Source organism: Rhinopithecus roxellana, chromosome 13, assembly GCF_007565055.1.
Source record: "Rhinopithecus roxellana isolate Shanxi Qingling chromosome 13, ASM756505v1, whole genome shotgun sequence".
Taxonomy (NCBI): domain Eukaryota; kingdom Metazoa; phylum Chordata; class Mammalia; order Primates; family Cercopithecidae; genus Rhinopithecus; species Rhinopithecus roxellana.
Window position 1 is genome coordinate 9,486,256 of NC_044561.1, and position 11,140 is coordinate 9,497,395.

Genomic DNA, 11,140 nt, shown 5'->3' on the forward strand with positions numbered 1-11,140 from the left:
GCCTGGAGGACCGGGTGGGACTGCGGGCTGGCTGTGTGGGGGCAGGAACATCAGAGGTGCCTGGGAGACTCTGGCTCTGGGGCAGAGGCCTGAGCAAGGGGGCCTCACTGGGGTGTCTCTGTCTTAGCCACGCTTGGTGTTTCTGGGTCCTGTGACCAACAGGTGAGCAGCCTGTGGTGCTGGTGGCACAGGGAAGGAAACTGAGACAGAGAGCCTGTGGGGGCTGCTCGGCAGGGGACAGGCAGCTCCTGTGCCTACTGCTGTCCAGCACCTGCATGGCAAACACAAACCCCACCACGGAGCCCCCTTCCATCTCTACAGGACCTCCAGAGCGCCATGTGTGGGGACTTTATGGTTGGGGTGGGATGGGGTCGGGAGCCTGCTGTGGGCTGGCCAGGCATGGACACCAAGCTGGAGGTGGTGGCGCTGCAGGTGGGGCAGCCCTCCCCTTCCCCACTCCCTGGGCTTGTGAGGGGGTGGGCACCGTGGGGGCGCACAGGGGGCATGGTGGGCAGTGGTCTGAGGTGGTTTTGGGAACTCATCCAGGGCTCACTCTGCAGCTGCTGGGGTTGACCTGAGGGGGGAGGAGGAGGTTGGAGGGACTCTGAACAGAGTGGGGAGATGCTGGTGGGAGGGCTGGGGACCCAGCCCTGCAGGGCATGGGCGAGCATCAGCAGCAGAGTGGGAGTAGACCTGTCCATGCAGTAGAAACAAACCAGAAATGGATCCCATTCTCGCTAATGATGTAATAAAGCCAGAAACAGCACCAGAGGCCAATGGGTGGGGGAACGATAAAATGTGAATGAATGGGGCTGATCCAGGCCTTCTCACTTCTCAAGGAAAGTGTTGCAAAGATGGGCATTGCGTCCAGGGCTGAGATTGAGGACTGGTTCACGGCGGAGACCCTGGGAGTGTCTGGGTGAGAACAGCCCCCAGGCTGAGAGGACACAAGCATCAGCCATGGTTCCAGCCAAGCCCTAGCGGCGTCTCCCAGTCCTGGCTGCCCTGCCTGAGAGGGTGGGCCTTGGGATGACAGTGCTGAAGGAGCTGCTTTTCACACAGCAGGACTTGATGGCCTCAGGTCCCTGAGCCCCCCATAGAGGGCTCATTATAGAATTATCTAGGTCCAGAGCAAAGGTGGCACTCTCAGCCCCCCTGGAGCCCACGCTGGCAGGTGAAGGATCAGAGCCCCACGCCCCATCCTTGGGGCCAGGGGCTGGGACCGAGGTCACCAGGAGCCCCCAGTTGAAGTGGGGAGGTGACTGGAGTGGTGCAGTAGTGAGCCGTCCCCTCACACACTGTCAGCTTTGCCCACTGTGTCCTCCCTGGCCCCCGGAGCTGTGTTCACCTCCTACCTGGCTGCCTATGCTCAGCCCCTCCACAGGCCCGAAACAGCCCTAGGGTACTCAGTGTTTTCAGAGCCGCCTAGATACAGGACTGTTTGTGTTTTGGTTTTAAATTATTTTAATTAATTTATGTTTATAGAGACCAGGTCTCACCATGTTGCCCAGGCTGGTTTCAAACTCTTGGGCTCAAGTGACCTGCCCACCGTAGCCTCCCAAAGTGCTGGGATTACAAGTTTGAGCCACTGCACGCCACTGGTTTTAAATGTTTAAACAGAGAACGGTATTTACATTTTCTCTTTTTTTTTTTTTTTTTTTTCTGAGACAGAGTCTCGCTCTGTCGCCCAGGCTGGAGTGCAGTGGCGCGATCTCTGCTCACTGCAAGCTCTGCCTCCTGGGTTCCCGCCATTCTCCTGCCTCAGCCTTCTCTGTCCTTTAAAACTGCACACCGAGGTGGGTTTTGTGGTGGTTGGTGAACGGACAGGTTTGGGCCTGGATCCCCCACCCGACCCTAGCACCCACAGGTGGGGTCGCCCCCTCTGCTGATGCGCCTCCTCCCTCAGGACCGTGGACCTGCTGGACTGGGGCAGCCTCATTGACAGCAGGACCAAGCTCTCCAAGCACCTGGTCGTCCCCAACGCACAGGTAACACCTCCACTCCTCGGTGAGGCCCCGCTCAGCAGGGTGCTGGGCTGAGAACGGAGTTCAGCCTGCCATGCGTGTCTCTTGTTGCCCACCCTGGGAACTTAACATGACCAAGATCACTGCACACGATGGCCCCACAGACCCCCTATGGTCCAGGGGGAAGGAGACAAACCCACACATGTCCACAGAGTGCCTGGTGCACAGACCCACGCAGAGCCTTAAGACACCACAAGGAGAGGGGGTCTGGGCCTTCCCCAAGTCATCTGTCTTGTGCATCAGGTCACCCCAAACTTCAGAGGCCTGAAACGCAGCAGTCACTCTGCTTCTCCCTCATGGTTCTGGGGTTGACAGGGCTCAGCTGGGCAGTCCTCCCTCGGGGTCTCCTGGGTAGCTGTGCTCACAGAGTGGTGGGCTGGGACCTGGAGGAGGCGCCCACTCACATGTCTGGAAGTTGGTGCTGGCTGTGGCTTGGGCTTTTTCCCAACGTGGCAGCTGGGCTCTAAGTGTCCCCTGAGATGTGAGAGCCAGGCAGAAGCTGGATGACCTTTTCCTGCCAGTGTCCCCTGAGACGTGAGAGCCAGGCAGAAGCTGGATGACCTTTTCCTGCCTCGCCTCAAAAGTCACACGGTGTCTTTTCTGCCGAGTTCTGTGTGTTAGAAGCATGTCACCAGGCCAGCCTGTGTACAGCGGGGAGAGGAATGAGGCTCATCTGCCTGTGGGAGGGGGGCCCGGGACCTGGCAGAATGCTTGAAACCACAACCTAAGCTGGGATTCGAAGAAAGAACAGAAGCACCTTCAGAAAACATCCTGCAGAGGCAGCTTTCCATGACACATCTAGCCCCAGTCCACTAAGGGCCCAGCCTCAAACTTAGAGACCGCGACCCAGAGCCTCGGGGCACAGTGTGTACAGAGCGGCTGTGCACCAGGACCACCAGCTGTTGGAGACTTTAGCATGGTGTAGCAAGGGATAGAGCAGTACTGTTTGTGCTCAGTGAGGCAAGGCTGCTGGGGCAGCAAAGGAGTGAGCGGGAGGCCCTGCAGGATGGGTCCCCATGGCCTCTGAGCACCAGCTCCTTGAAGGCCTCATCCTGGAGGTTGCCCTGGTCCCCAGCCACGTGTCAGCATGTGCTGCACGACCACCCTGTCAGCCTATAGCCAGGGGTTCCTCCTCCTGGGTCCTCTCCGTGCTCTGGGCGGAGCCCTTCTGTTTGACGATTGGGTGATCAGTGTTCACTTCCTCAGTGTCACATGGGAGCTGCAGGGGGCCCTCCCACAACAGTGGGGCCTCTGTGGGAACTGGGGAGGCTGTTAGAGTACACACTTTGGGGTGCAGGCCCGGACTGAGCCTGGGGCCCACTGACATGGCCAATGAGCTCCCCCATGGTGCCACCAGGCCCCATGTAGGGCAGTGCACTGGCTGCGTTGGAGGTTCCCAGGTGCTGTGTTGCTGTGTCCAGGTGGCCCTCCCGGCCCTGCATGGGCGGGTCAGAGGGTTCCTGTGGGCTGGGAACACTGAGAAAGGTTCAGCCTGGGCCTCAGGGTGGCACTTTCCAGCCCTCGCTTGTGGCCTGACTGTGTGCTGCACCCCAGACAGGACAGCTGGAGCCCCTGCTGTCCCGGTTCACTGAGGAGGAGGAGCTACAGATGACGAGGATGCTACAGCGGATGGATGTCCTGGCCAAGGTGAGCTGCCCTCCTCGGGCAGAGGGCTGGGGCCTTGGGGACCTGGGACTCATGCAGAAGAGGGCACCTGCCTCACTTGAGCAACAGTTGCTCCCACTGCCCCACCCTCTGCACCTCTCAGAAAGCCAGGGAGGTGGGCGTGTGGCTGATGGTGGACGCCGGGCAGACCTACTTCCAGCCGGCCATCAGCCGCCTGACGCTGGAGATGCAGCGCAAGTTCAATGTGGAGAAGCCGCTCATCTTCAACACGTACCAGTGCTACCTCAAGGCAAGCTCCCCGCTCAGCCCCTCCCTGCCTGCCTTGGGGCTTGGAGACCCCACAGGAGGGGCTCCTCTCATCTGAGCTCCCTGGCATTTGCCTGGCTCTACACTCAGCACCCACCAGGGAGCTCATGGGATGGAGGAGGGAGTGGGCCGTGCCCCCAAGGGATTGTTGGGGTCTTCTGCAGCACAGCTCACCCAGGGTGGGCCCCAGGGTACAGAAAGCCCCTTAGATGGTGGCCACAGCCAGGCCTGCAGAGAAGGCCGAGGCCGGGGTGACTGCCTCAGAGTAGGAAGAAAGGCCCGCTGCCCACAGCCTCTCCTGTGGTTCTCGGAACCAGCCGAGTGTCTAAGGAGCAGGAGGAAGACAGCAATCTTTATGAGGGTCCACTAGATGTGCCCGATACCCCAAACTTGGAAAGCACCACATGACCATTTCCTCCCACATGTTTTCAGTTCAATGCCCTTAAGAACCGGATGAAAGCTTTGGGCCCTCTCCAGAAAGACTCACCCAGGAGGTAACATGTGTTCAGGGAGCTCACCCTGGCCTGTGGGCCCCAAACTACTCAGGGATGTTAACAGGTTCAGAGCTCTCGGGTGAGCCGGGTGCCCGGAGGACACAGGGTGGCATGGGGAGGGGTCCAGGCAGGAGCCTGCAGTATGCACCCGTCCCGCAGTCGGCCTGGGAGTCTAGAGCACATGATGGCTGCTGGTGCCTGGGCTGCTCCCACAGGGCTGTCCACGGGCCACACAGGAGGCTGCAGACATCCCCATTGCCATTGCTCCTTGGGGACAGAGGTTGGAGGCCCATCCTCACCCACACCTGCTCCAGGTGCCCTGAGCTGCACCTCCCCAGGCAGCTGCTGCCCAGCCCTGGTGACTGCACCTGGGCCCAGGAAGGCCCCATCCTGCTATCACTTGGGCTTGCCCAGGCTCCCTGCGACTTTTAGCCCTGGCCCCACAGGATGCCTATGACAATGTGACCCTGGGCGTGGAGCTGGCTCACTGTGACTGCTGATGTTTTGGGGCCAAGCGGGTGCGGGGCACATACCTGGCCCAGGAGCGAGCCTGTGCAGCAGAGATCGGCTATGAGGACTCCATCAACCCCACGTACGAGGCCACCAACGCCATGTACCACAGGTGCGCAGCTCTCCCGTGCCTCCATCTTCCCAGGGCAGGGCGTCAAGAAACTGGGCCTGAGGGAGAGGCTTGGAGACTGACCTCATCCCACCCTGCTGGGGCCAGAAGACCCCAGCAGGAGTGGCAGCCTCGTGTGTCCCCAGGTCAGAACTGGTATTTCCTCTGCTTTTGTGTCATGTGTTGCTTTTTCAAAAACATTAAGGTTATTCTTTTATAAATATAGAAAAGCCCATTGAACAAAGCAAAATAGGCCACAGTTCCCTGAGCCGGCTCCTGCAGACACTTAGATCCAGAGATGTGCACGAGCACCCGGCCCTCCCCGCCCCGCAGGCTCAGCCTGTTTGCTTTTCAGTTCACACAGTGGGATCGCCCATCAGCTGTTCTGCACCTGCTTTTACTGCTCTAGTTTCCTGGTGATCTTTCCATGTAGCACAGGCTGGCCAACCATGGGCTTTTCCTCTTAGAGGCGTGCGTGCTGCAAATTCAGAGACCTCAGGTGTCTCCTGGTTGGCTGCAGCTCCCCTCCTGCCACCGCCGTGCCGGTCATGCCGCAGCGCACACATCTCCGCCATTGTTGTTTGCGTTGTAGTGTGTTCTCTGCCCAGTGTGCTTTTCATTTCGCGTTCCATCTGGGTCCCCTTGTGTGGACTTGCAGAGTGGCGCTGTTACCAGCCAGCATGGGGTGCCCGGGGCTGTGTGTCCAGCATCTTTGATCTTACTGGTTTCAGTCTGGTTATTGTAACAGGGACTCGCTGGACACACCGTCACCCTCTGTGGTACACACGGGCCATCAGGGGTTTTGTGTCTGAGGATGCAGCTGTCCTAGGTTCCTGGAAATGGAATTGCTGGGTCAGAGAGAATGTGTGCGTGGTCAAGCCTCCTGAGTGTCCTTGCTGCAGGAGGGTGGTACCGCTCGGGCTTCCTGGTGCACCGGGATGCCCACCCCCACTGTGCCCTGCAGGGACCTGCTTCCCTTTTATTTCCTTGCAGGGCCAGGGGGGCACTGTAGGATCCCTCCCCAGAAGCAAAGCTGTGTCTGTCATGAGGCTCATGGCCATGTTTGGGCTGGTCCCCAGCATCATGGCACATTTGTTGCAGGGACGCTGCACCCCAGCTGGTTCTGCGTGAATTGTCTGGTCCCAGACATCGCTCACTTCTTCTTGGTTGCTGGTCTTTCTTTTTCATGAGGTGCTGGGAGGGGCAGATGCTGCTCCTATTCTTCCTTATCCTGTGGGATCCTGTGGACACCCTTGGAAAGAGCCAGCTCACTGGATGGCCCTGGGCCTGCCCTCGGCCTCCTCTCTGTGCAGCTGGTAATGAGAGGCGCAGGCGACCACAGGCTGGAACTGGGCTCACATGGCACTCTCCACAGGTGCCTGGACTTCGTGCTGGAGGAGCTGAAGCACAACGCCAAGGCCAAGGTGATGGTGGCCTCCCACAATGAGGACACAGTGCGCTTCACGCTGCGCAGGTAGGTGCGCCCCACCCTGCACCGTCACCACACCCGAGCCGTTGGCTCCTCTGGTTGGGGAGAGGTGGCAGCAGCGCAGAGCTCAGGGTGGGCAGAGCAACCTGCTGGGTGCAGGCAGGCAGTTGTGGGGAAAGGTTGGTGAAATGAGCTGGAGGGCAGCTTTAGTGCCCTGCAGGCCCGGGCCTGCTGGCATTCTGGACATTGGACTGTGAGAGCACAAAGGCTCTTTGCAGTTACGTTGATTTTTAAAATTAACAATTTTTTTTTTTTTTTTTTTAGATACAATCTCACTCTGTCACCTAGGCTGGAGTGCAGTGGCATGGTCTCGGCTCACTGCAACCTCTGCCTCCCAAGTTCAAGCAATTCCTCATGCCTCAGCCTCCCAGGTAGCTGGGATTACAGGTGTGCACCACCACGCCTGTCTAGTTTTCTGTATTTTTAGCAGAGACAGGGTTTCACTATGTTGGTCTCAAACTCCTGGCCTCAAGTGATCCTCCCTTCTTGGCCTCCCAAAGTGCTGGGATTACAAGCGTCAGTCACTGTACCCAGAGTTTTAAAAATTAACATCTGACTTATTAAACTTCCAAAGTAAAAAACTAAGTTTCATTAGGGGATTCGGAAGGCTCCTGAAAGGTACAGACGCAGTGTTGGAGCCCAGTCCCTCAGGAGGCCTCCACAGCGCCGCCTCATTTATAAGCAGTTCCCTTAACATTTTAACTACATCTGGAATGTAACGGTCTGTTTTCCCTTTAAACATGTGTCCCATGGAGCACAACTTTAGTAGAATTCTAACAAGTCAAATGCGGAAGTTAGGTGAAGTCAGTTCTTGGATATTCCAGTACTGTCACCCCGGTCTTATCTCATGCCTTAGGCCAAGCTATGCACACAATGGGGTCCTAGGTCCCCCTCCCCTCCCAGATTCCGCCTTCCCAGGGGTGGGACCCCTAGAACCCTCGGGGGCCTGGGCAGTGGCCTCGCTGGCTCTCACCTTCCTAGGAGCTGAGCAGGGGCTCCACTCCACAGCAGGGCAGGGTGTTCCAGATCCAGGGCTTGTGGCACGAGGGGGTTCCCCAAAGAGCTGTGAAGCCACAGGGCCAGGCTTGGGGCCAGGGCTGCAGCCAACAGGACACATCCTGGTGCTGCTCGGGGAGCTGACTCACGGCTCTGAAATCATTCAGTTATGTCCACATTCGGCCTTTGCTCACGATGCTGCTGCTTTTTCATGGCCTGAAATTGCAGCACACCCGCTTTTGTGCCCTGACCCTCTGCTAATTGTCATAGATGTGTCAGTGATGGGACAGACTCACTGTCTCCACACGCACAGGCCTGGTGGCCAGCAGGAGCCAGCACTCGGGAGCTGGTGGGTCCTCTCAGCTTGTAATCAGGATTCCCGGCCCCTGGGTGGACTCTCAATGCTGGTGGGCTCACAGCCTGACTAGACACATCACCATCCAACTCCAAAAGGACAGCCTGCCCTCAGCAGGGCTTCCTTTCTCCAGCTTCCCCCCAGCACCTGTCTGTCCCCACTGTCTTGCTGTGGCAGTGGCTTCCCCACTGGACACAGCTTCCACCTCCCCTGAGTGGCAGCTGGGCTCTCTCCTTATGGCTCCAAGGGCCCTGTGCCAGGTTCCCCCAATACCATGCTCACAACCCTGCCTGAGGCTGGACCCCTCTAGGCTTCAGCTCTGTGCCCCTGCTGTGGGTGGCTGGGGAGCTCGGGTCCCCTCCCCTGAGTAAGTGCTTCTAGACTATGGCAGCTGCTCTGTCCTATGCCAGGCCCAGACTGCCACACCACCCACCCTCAAACAACCCAAGTTGGCTTTGGCCGAGGAACCAACCAGCCCCAAACTTAGAGGCTGAAACAGTGGCATGTTCTGTAGGCCTGGGCGGGCTGGCTCAGCTGATGCTTCTGCTGCTGGCTGTGCTTGTGTACCTCCTGCGTCTGTGATCTGGGGCCGGTGGGGCCTAATGAGCTCATTCATGGCTGGGGCAGTAAAGGAGGCTGTACCCCGGGTCCAGTGTTCAACAGGCCAGCCCAGGCTTGGGCATGTGGTGGGCTTGGGCTTCCAGAAGGCCTGGAGAGGGCAAGCCTCTGCTTGTGTCACCTTTGGTGCCTCCCTGTTGGCCAAAATGCCTCCTGAGGCCAAGCCCAGATGCCAAGTGGAATGAGATGCTGTCCTGCGCTGGGAGGAGCTGCAGTCACATGGCAGAGGCTGTGCACACCAGCAGGGGAGGGGGCAGCCAGCAGTGGCAGCCCGGCTCTCGGGTTCATGTCCTGGGGTTGAGGGAGACACACGATGGAGACCAGGGCGATGTGGCAGAGGCGGGTGCCTGCTTTAGACTGGGTGGTCCCGACACTGGAGCCCAGCCCAGGGATGGAGGGAAAGGGCCTCTGGCTGATGGGAGCCAGGGCTGGGGCGGGTGGAGAACAGGGGAGGTGAGGCCCTCGGGGAGGGAGTGGGAAGCACAGCACAGGCCCCGCCAGTCACCCAGGCGATGTGTGAGGAGCGGGCGGAACTCAGCCCAGGGTGGGGGCCCCAGTGCTGTGCAGACCGGCTAAGTCAGGATACCTGGATATAGGAAGCTGGAGATGAAACGTGAGAACTGTCACTGCATGGATATTTCAAATCCTGAGAATCTTTGTAAGACCCTGTCAGGGGTGATGTGAAGACAGGACAGAGTTGAGGGCCCCACCCCAATATCTGAGCAGTGCTAATAGATATATAATACAAGCCACATCTATAAAATTTTTTAGTAGCTACATTAAAAAAGATAAAATGAATTTCAAGAATACATTTTAATGAACCCAAAATATACAAAATATTACTTCAAATCGCATTCCAGCTGCTTTTAGAAAAGCAACGCGCCATTGAGTATTATGTTTCTACAAAGTCTCCTAAATCCCATGTGTATGTGACATGTGCAGCACATCTCGGTTCAGGGCAGCCACCTTCTGAGGACTCGGGGGCTGGTGGCAGCTGTGTGGGACAGAGCAGCTGTGGGGATGGGGCAGAGGAGCAGCCCACAGAGGGCGAGGGCAGGGCCGGAGACCAGTCATACCGCAGAACCCTGGAGGGGCTTGAGGAAGGGATGGCAGGAGAGCCGAGGAGCTTCCCTGCCCTGTGGGGCAGGCTGCTGGGTGGGTCAGGGCCCCAGGAAGGGCTGCACCTCCAAGAAGGGAGGTAGAGGAGAGGTGGCAGAGGGGAGGGTGGGGAAAGCAGGAGGAGGACCTTGTTGGCTAAGGGCTGACGCCTCCCCAGGGAGAAGAGTAGGGCAGCCCAGCAGAGTCCGACTGGGAAGAGGCCTCACTGGGGCAGGGCCGGGCAGAGCCCATACCCCAGCCCCACCTTGCAGGGGATGAAGTCTGGAGAGTGTAGATGGGGGATCTGGGGTAGTAGGACTGGCTCAGAGCTGGGACAGGAGCCCTGTACCCCTGCACCGGGGACAGTGTCCTGGAGCTGGCCCTTAGCTCCTGGCTTTACCTGCACAGGATGGAGGAGCTGCGCCTGCATCCTGCTGACCACCAGGTGTACTTTGGACAGCTGCTAGGCATGTGTGACCAGATCAGCTTCCCGCTGGGTGAGTGGGGCCCTCCCTGGTGTGATGGGGTGCGGTGCTGGGTCTGGACCTCATGGTGTATCTGCCTCCATGCAGGCCATGCCAGCTACCCTGTGTACAAGTATGTGCCCTACGGCCCTGTGATGGAGGTGCTGCCCTACTTGTCCCGCCGCACCCTGAAGAACAGCAGCCTCATGAAAGGTGCCCGTTGGGAGCGGCAGCTGCTGTGGCTGGAACTCTTGCGGCGGCTCCAAAATGGCAGCCTCTTCCGTCGCCCTGCCTAGCACCCGCCAGCCCACCCTCAGCCTCCAGGCCCCCTCGCCCCCACCCCAGGCCGTCACCACAGCTGCAGCCAACCCCATCCTCACACAGAGTCACCTTTTTTCACTCCACACTTGCAGAGCTGCTGGAGGTGGGGTCAGGTGCCTCCCAGCCCTGCCCAGGATCTGGGCACTCAGGTGTGGGCCGAACCTGCTACCTGCCTGGGATACCCGCTGGGAACGGTTGGGAACTCTCCCCGGATGTGTGGGCCCAAGGCCCCCACCTCTGTGACCCCCATGTCCTCGGGCCTAGAGGATTGTCCGCCTTCTGCCAGGGCCAGCCCACACAGCCCGAGCCTCTCGGGGAGCAGAGGCTGGGCTGGGGAGGCCCTGCCTGGCCAATAAACCACTGTTCCTGCAGCTGAGAGCCCGTGCCCTCACACAGGGTCAGCTCTGAGCAGCAAAGAGGGAGTGGCTCATACAGGGTCAGAGAAGTCTCACCGCAGACTCTGGCTTCCAGCATCATCTGTTTCTGGAGGCCGGGCCCTGCACAGACCTGGACACCCCCAACCCTGACTCCACAAGGACCCAGCAGGGCCCATGGGCCCAGGTCAGCATGGAGGAGACTCATGCAGATGCAGAGGCCAAGCTCTCTACGTGGGCCTGGCACGCCTTCCCCCGGGGCTCCTCCTCAGGCCATACCTGCCGCCCTGAGTCCTCTACCCCAGTGACCTGCATCAGGCGCCTCCTAGTGGTTCCCACAGGACACTGAGCAGGCT

The 11,140-nt window shown here is 59.1% G+C and overlaps 1 pseudogene across 1 annotated transcript; it reads left to right on the forward strand.

Moving 5' to 3' along the window:
- The first annotated feature begins 399 nt into the window (after nt 1-399).
- LOC104665057 lies at nt 400-10,781 on the forward strand (annotated as a pseudogene). The gene is made up of 9 exons (XR_004052768.1): nt 400-432; nt 840-919; nt 1,907-1,988; nt 3,579-3,671; nt 3,793-3,939; nt 4,897-5,072; nt 6,445-6,543; nt 10,034-10,122; nt 10,198-10,781. The product of XR_004052768.1 is annotated as a proline dehydrogenase 1, mitochondrial-like (transcript).
- The last annotated feature ends 359 nt before the right edge of the window (nt 10,782-11,140 follow it).